The 8,160-nt window shown below is 48.9% G+C and overlaps 1 long non-coding RNA gene and 1 other non-coding gene across 2 annotated transcripts; both read left to right on the top strand.

Annotated features, from left to right (window-relative positions):
* Positions 1 to 216: 216 nt before the first annotated feature.
* LOC135897039 (uncharacterized) lies at positions 217 to 8,160 on the top strand. The gene is made up of 3 exons (XR_010562882.1): positions 217 to 355; positions 4,629 to 4,685; positions 7,267 to 8,160. It is a non-coding gene; the product is annotated as an uncharacterized lncRNA (long non-coding RNA).
* TRNAR-CCG (transfer RNA arginine (anticodon CCG)) lies at positions 3,551 to 3,623 on the top strand. The gene has a single exon. It is a non-coding gene; the product is annotated as a tRNA-Arg (tRNA).

The following is an 8,160-nucleotide window of genomic DNA, read 5'->3' on the forward strand; positions in this document are numbered from 1 at the left end:
AGCCCCCTTCGCAAATACATCACGTGCCTTCCCGACGCTGCTAGCCGCCTCGGGCTTTCTCCGTTCCTGTTCCAATCAGTCCTGGATTAACGTATGACGAATGCCTCTGGGAGCAGCTGAGGGCCGGTCTGACTCGCAAGAGTTATGGCGAAGGGAGGAGTAGCATTAGTGGCGTTAGGGCCTCCAAGTTGGGCTATCCCTCCTTCCGTTCGCTGGGGCTACAGCTAGCGTGCGTCTGCGGCAGCTCGCAAACAGGCATTGATCACGAAACCCTCCACCGCGGCTTCTACACAGGGTGGCATTGTTTGTCCGTCTGCCCGCTGTGCCTCAAGAAAGCGCCGGCTGCGCTGTTCAGGCAAGTCATGTCATTCCGAAGACGGTAATGAAACGTTCACACCGTGATGTACACAGTGTGCTACAGGCGCGACGAATTGGAAAAGCATATCGAAAAAGCACGCCAACGTTATCTGCCTTCTGTGGCATAAAAAAAAGGCTTCGTTGTCAGAGGATCAGCTCCTTATTGCATTTATGGCATGGACAAATTGAATGTTCGGTTGCTAGAACAGTAAACTGTTGTTGTTTTTCTAGCTCAGGGCGTCGAAGATGTGGTACGGCAGCGACGTGCAGATCTCGCTGGCAAGCGCAGCATATTAGCCTAGCTAACAGGGGCCCAAACCTTATGAGCTAATTGGATTTTATGTAAATCAATTGTTCACAGCTCAATCGCAAGAATGTTTGCTAAACGTTTCCCTCGCTGAATTGATCTGAGCAATGACAGTCGTGCTTTGAGCATCACCTATGCCTACTGCATGGATGATGCGACAAGGACCTATGGGGTGATGCGTGCCAATGTCCTTTACACGACTGGGGTGCTTCTAGCCTGCCCTGACTGGCGATCGACAAGGTACGCATCGAGAAGCTCTGTCAGCCTGCGACGACTGACGGTGCGAGAGGGCCGAACAAAATTAATTTATATTCTGGGGTATTACGTGCCAAACCCACGATGCGATTATGAGGCACGCCGTAGTGGAGGATTCCGGATTAATTTTGGCCATCTGGGGCTCGTTAACGTGTACCCCATGCATGGTACACGGGCGTTTTTGTTTTCGTTTTTCTTCTTTTTTAGCATTTCACCCCATTGATATGCAGCCACCGAGGCCGAGATTTGACGACAGAGAGCTAGTTGTAGCACTTGAAGGGCACAGACACAGAAGAAGAACAAAGGAAACACACACGCAGCGATCCGTGAGTGTCTCCCTTGTTCTTTTTTTGTGCCTGTGTTCTTTAGCGCTACAATTAGTTCCATGTCAATCAATTCCTACAAGCCTACATTGCCGGTCGAGGCGGGATTTGATCCCGCGCCCTCGAGCGTAGCAGTGCAACGCCAAAGCCACTATAGCCACCACATTGGGTCCAGCAATGATTGCCGATGACAAGCTATCTAGACGTTTCCAACGAAATTTTTTTACTGTGTAACGAATAACATCCCATCGGGAAATAGGATTTCATTTAATTCACTAAAATGATGTACCGTCAACTAATCTGTACGCGCATAAATTTATCTCAGTGCTGCAGACTCTCTTGAAGGGAAGCAAGGTTGGTTGGAAGACCTTCTGCACATCTTCTGTTGAGTCCTCGTAAATGAATAGTAACTACATTTAGGCTTTGTGTAGTCAGTAATGCCATACTTCTTGTACATTTCGAATGGCAGGCGCAAACCACACGTACAATTTAGTTATTGGATGGCGTCATGGTGAGTAAGAAAAAAAGAAATTGTTAGTATTACCCGAAGGTGAATCATTGAAAGCGACAGCATGGTTTAGTGTTGCGCTGAAGGCGTCTCAGGAGGCTGGCGTGATGAGCGTGCCGGTAGTGCTGCAGGTGTCGCTCCTAGATGGCGCGCCAGATGGGATTACCGGAAAATACACAGACGCTGCTCGACGCCCTCGGCGCATCTCGGGGCGAATGCGTAGTGAACTTGGTTGCAGCCAGCGCCTCTGGCGGCGGCGGCACGAAATACCGACCTTGAGCCACTGTTCGTTTTCACTCCACAACGCATTACACCGGCTAAGCCGCATATTCAGAAATGTATCACAACTTGAATCCCTGTTACGGTTGGCGTCTGGCACCTCGTGCAGAAAGGACTTTTCTCTCACCCGACCTTCTTCGTCGAAGTGAGGCGTGACTTCTGCGATGGTTGGCGTCCCGCGCCACGTGCAAAAAATACTTTTTTCTCACCGACCTTCACAGACCTTGCCTCGTCGAAATGAAGCGTGACTTCCTAATTTGCCATGACCATTTCGAGTGTCTGCCGGTCTGTCGGAAGCCCCGCAGTGTTTACAGGCCTCTTTCGTGTGTGTGTGTGTGCGACTTTAGAGGGACCCTTTCCTCGAACGGCCAAAGTCTACAGGAGAACTTACACGAACCAGCAACGCGCAAAAGAGGCGGACAAGCGTCTAAAATTTCAGGAGGCGGGACGGCCTCCTCCTTTCAGCAGGCTTTCTGTGCCGGTCACGTGACGTCGACGGAAGCAAGAGCCCTCCTCCTTGCAGCAAGCTTTCTGTGCCGGTCACGTGACGTCGACAAGAGCAAGATCCCTCCCACGATTGTAGAGAGCCTATTTAAGGGGCTCCGAAATGTACTTTTGATCACTTCATGCTCTTCTCATTTTCTTTCACCATCTTTTGAATAAACCGTGCAAGTTTCGCACTAGAAATCGTCTCGCCCTTGCTTGGTCGCCATGGTCTACCGGATGCCTGCAGCCCGCCAACAACGCCACGCTACCCCACAGTAATGTCGGTCGAGCTTCGACAGGCAGGCGTCGCTACAACTAGGGAGCAGTACGATACGCTACCCTGGAGCACGCAACAGCCCATGCTTGACTTGACATAAATGACGCCTGGCGCAAACGCGCCCAAGACGCTAATTGCGTTTCCTTGGGTGCGTTCACCGCAGGCGTCGTTTAAATCAAGTCAAGCGTGAGCTTCAAGTTAAGATGCATTTGTTGAATGTGGGGGTATGTCCCAGTTTCACCTTGGCTGAGCATGAAGGTCAGATTTACGGAACCAGGCGTTTTCTGGAGTTTGCACCTGGAGTAGGAGAGCTACATCGCTCTAAAAACTACCACTTAACCATCACTGGTGCAACACGGCTCGTCCAACGTCTTGTCAAACATAGTAGCGCATCATGTGCGCCAATACTATTCAGTCTGGAGTGAACTGGCGTAACATTGGATAAGGAGAGGGATCATGTGACTGGCTGCTCAGTTTCCATGCTTTTTTTCGGTTGCCACTACTGGACAAAATTGACAAGAAGTATTCGCTTCCACGGATGGGGACATCGTGACTGGACGGGCCAACAGGCGGAATTCATAGGTGTACCCAATTAAGGTACACTATTCCTGCCGCTCTTATTGTTTTGGACTCCTTTCTTCTTCTTTCTCTTTCAATCATTCACAGAACAGAAAAATGCAAGTTAATTTTTTCAATCAAGTGCCGTAGTTCAATGACAACTATAACAACCATTACTGCATATCGCGTGTGGGTGTGTGGTCCGCGTGGCCCAACGGATAAGGCGTCTGATTCCGGATCAGAAGATTGCAGGTTCGAGTCCTGTCGCGGACGGTTCTCTTCTTTTTCTACCCTTGATGGAGCCCGTCATCCATTCTCATCAAATTAATCTTTGCATTCATATTCTTACATTTAAATACGCTGGATTTTTCTTGCCCTCATCGTTATTTTCTTTTGGCAACGTGAGCACGGGTATCACCCTCGCAGTTAACTGGCGTCGGAGGAAGAAATGGGTCGCTTCGAAAGAACGTTCGAGTTGTGGCGATCTATACACTAGCTGAACAGCAGCGGCGGCGGTCATCCATTCAATTTTGGAAATCACAATAGTTATCGGAGGCAAATGTTTAAAGGACAACTCTTACGATTTGCTTGGGCGCGTGAACCCTAACTAAATGTGTACATTATTCGTGACAGTTTCATGCTATGCATCCAGCGTGGCACCTGAATGTTGTGTAGGTAGTGGTGGTGGTAACAACTTTATTACAGTTCTGTTCAGGCAAGATCTGGCACGTCCGAGTCACAGAATGTCCTTCACGAGGAGCGACCCTATCGGCACGAGTACTTGTCATCTTTGATCTGGCGTTAGTTTTGCCAAAAACCAACTTTTAGGATCGGCCTCCGCACTCAGGAACACTGCCTTATAAAATATTTATACTGGCCACATTGTGCCTGCCGCTAATGACGTCAGGACGAGAGCAGCAACGCCGCTATCGACATCTGGCGAGACTTTGCTTAAGCCAAGCGCACAAGCTCTTTTGCCGTAAGCGATTGCATGCATTCGTCTTACCTGCTAACCGATAAAGTTTCGAAGTAACGTAAACTTCGCAACGCAACCTTCTTCTTTCTTTTTTTTTGTATAGAACAGTCGCGAGCCACAAGAACGTTTAAAATTCACTTCAGTTGAACACACTCTCCCAAGATGTCGCTCTTAGTGCTGCTATAATGGCGCGTGTCATCTCCATACCGTCACCACTGACGTAAAAAAAAAAATTTTCAGGTCCTGTATTGATGTTCCTTATTGAAGTGAAGCTTCTTTTGCCATTTCCTCTCACATTGCAGGTACTGGCTAGCAGGCTACTGGTGTCCTTACGAATAGACGACCACTTGGACCGCTGGGTGTGTGCCCATTCATGGCTAATCCATCAGAATAAGTATTTGCCACTAGGCATGTGGGCCCAAATAGACAAGCAGACCAAGAGGCAAGACGTGAAGTTGGTAAAAAATGCGCTGGATCTTCCAACCTTGTATCAATGGTCGACTTGCAACATGAACATTACTCCTTGCATCTGGATGAATGCCGCTCGAGTCAATGCAAGGTTACGTTGCCCCAGCTTCCGATGGAAAGTCCCACCCCTAATTTTATCGCGGAATTTTGATCACGGAATTTTGATCCTTCTTTGACCATTTAAACTGATCATTTCCTTCTTTCTTGCCGCCACTTCACATCCTTGAGCAACCTTTTCGCGGAAGGAAGGAAGGAAATCAACTTTATTCGAGGTCCTGCAACGACGGAACCGGGAGGTTGAACTCCCTCTCCGTCATCTCGCCTTGTCGATGACTGTTCCAAAATAATATCATTTGGAGCTGTGCAGTTTAGCCATAGCCACAGGGCAATTTGTAATGCGCTCCGTACGTTTATAGAAGTATGAAGCTGGTTACGTTATTAAGGGCTTTTATCTCCCTGCTGGGATTTAACCACATGTCCTTTTAAGGAATATACTGTGAAAAAATAGGCTATATTCTATAATTAAATAGGTTTATTATCTTGCTTTTTCAAAGTACTTTTAATTTATAAATCTTCTTTTAAGATTCTCGTTTGTGAGGTCAGTCTCCCTCGTGGGTATGTGCCGTGTTGAAAAAGGAAGGAACATGAACATCAATTAGTGAAGAAGAAGTCGCTAACAGAAGCAGCCGAGCGGGAAGAAAGACGCGAAGTGAACAACATCGTAATCATCATTATCAGCAACGAATCATGCTCTCAGCGCGGAAGAGACGGTGGCCATAAAGCAGAGTCGAACGGAACAATAACGTCTTCGTTGCCCTGCCCGGCGGGGCGCAGAACACGAGTATACTTGCCGGCTCGTAAACGCCAAGCGGAACGACGACGCTTGGCGGCCATCGGCAGCGAGGAACGTTGCGATTATAGAAGTTAGAAGGACGAGGTTCTGACAGCGTTGAACGTCTCGATAGTCTATTTCGTCTATTTCTCGTCTATTTCTCGACGCACGCACCGCTTCCCGTTGTTGTGCCAAGCGAGCAACACCAGTCAGCAGTTGAACAGACTCGAGAAGGTGCGTGGGTCTAAAAATTAATCTGCAGAAAACTAAAGTAATGGTTAACAGTCTCGGAAGAGAACAGCAATTTACAATAGGCAACGAGACACTGGAAGTGGTAAGGGAATACATCTACTTAGGGCAGGTAGTGTCGGCGGATCAAGATCATGAGACGGAAATAACCAGAAGAATAAGAATGGGCTGGGGTGCGTTTGGCAGGCATTCTCAGATCATGAACAGCAGGTTGCCATTATCCCTCGAGAGAAAAGTGTATAATAGCTGCGTCTTACCAGTACTCACCTACGGTATAGAAACCTGGAGGCTTGCGAAAAGGGTTCTACTTAAATTGAGGACGACGCAACGAGCTATGGAAAGAAGAATGATGGGTGTAACGTTAAGGGATAAGAAAAGAGCAGATTGGCTGAGGGAACAAATGCGGGTGAATGACATCTTAGTTCGAATGAAGAGAAAGAAATGGGCATGGGCAGGACATGTAATGAGGAGGGAGGATAACCGATGGTCATTAAGGGTAACGGACTGGATTCCAAGGGAAGGGAAGCGTAGCAGGGGGCGGCAGAAAGTTAGGTGGGCGGATGAGATTAAAAAGTTTGCAGGGATGACATGGCCACAATTAGTACATGACCGGGGTTGTTGGAGAAGTATGGGAGAGGCCTTTGCCCTGCAGTGGGCTTAACCAGGCTTATGATGATGATGATGATGATGATGATGATGATGATGAGAAGGTGCGGGGCACGAGTGCAGTCGGCGCATCATCTACAGTCACGTGACCCACGGCACGGGGCCCGCGCGACCGTGTGAAATGGCCCATGTTGAAGTCGCATCGTTAATTACAAGCACTGCCGTTATTGACGATACATGCCGCAAAGTGTGTTTTATGAGGGATGGAAGTGATGCGTAGTGATGTGCAGCGCAAAACAACGGAGACGTGCGTCGAATCTGATAAGTTTATCGTACATTCGCGTCGTGTCGACATATGGACGCGGCCCTCACAGCGAAATATTTGCGCCATTGCGTTACATTTGCGTGGCCCCGCTAAATTTGCTTGCAATTGTATTGCACAATGCGTCATCTTGCGCGAACATTCGCGTCATTAGCTTTGCGCTTGCGTAGCCTCTGCTTTAATATTTTGGTAAACATTAAAGAAAGCTTCGGTTATCACTGATTCCCGCATATATTGGGGATGCGTAGATCGTTGCGCATCGGTTTTTATATCGAAGCGAAATATATTACCCGTGACAGGAGGGCACACCAAAAATTTTAAACAACTACTTTGCTGGCTCGACTGAGAAGTCACCGGTGCGTTTCGTTAATAAATGCTGAAGAAAACAAACGGAACCATTTGCAATTCAGCAGCTGCATGTTACCGTACAGAATCGTGTAATGGCGGCACTTTTTCTTTGCAGTTTTGACGAGCTCCGGCCCTCACGCGGGGCCGAACCTTTTGGTCAAAATGGTGCCGGCCAAGCTCGCGACTTGTACGCACACCGGGGCCTCGCCGTCTGGACTCACCGAGTAAAGAAAACAGCGTCAATTTCCCAACTCTTCAGCCATAACTGTTTGAAGCAGTACTACTACGGCCTACGCAGATGTGAGCTGCCGGCATAAAGCGACACGACGGCTCCCATGAAAGTAGTATAAAATTCTTTTCTTCAGCAGCAGGGTACGCACCGTAGTTTAAGAACACTTAGGAGAATACATCCCGTCATGTAGCGTATGAGCGAATGTGACTACTGCAGAGGCCAGTAGCACAGCTCGATTAGCTCGCAAACGCGAAGCCTATTCGGTGTCTGCAAAGTTCGTTCACGATACGTATTTTCGTTTTTTTTTTCCAGTAGCAATCGGCTGAGAAGGGCACCGTCTAAGAAGCGAACTCTGCTTACGTTCTCACAAATGCGGTAGCTAGCAGGGTCACAGTGACACGAGGCCGCGCTCCCGTACGACGCCTAATATGGAATCCCATTTGGTCGATGCCGGTTCAAAAGGCCAGTGACGCTCAACCAGCTGGACCTGGAGACTGCGGGCCAAGGCAACGGGGGTCCGAGTGAAAAGATGGCGTTTCCTCCAGACCGTGCCGTCTTTCGCAGATAGGTGCGCGCGTTCGGCCGTGAACCGAGGCCCAGCGTCGAGAAACGACGTCTGCTTCGCGCTCGCGTACTACGCGGAAAAGAGCAGCTGTTCGTCGCAGACGACAAGTCTCCGAAAAGCCGTCTGGCCCGCACGCGTTGAGGCGAGCCAGCTTGGCTAAACAAAGCGGGCCCGCCATTTCGCGGAGCACGGGAACGTCCCGTCCTCGTTGC

The sequence above is a fragment of the Dermacentor albipictus genome, chromosome 5 (genome assembly GCF_038994185.2).
Source record: "Dermacentor albipictus isolate Rhodes 1998 colony chromosome 5, USDA_Dalb.pri_finalv2, whole genome shotgun sequence".
NCBI lineage: Eukaryota > Metazoa > Arthropoda > Arachnida > Ixodida > Ixodidae > Dermacentor > Dermacentor albipictus.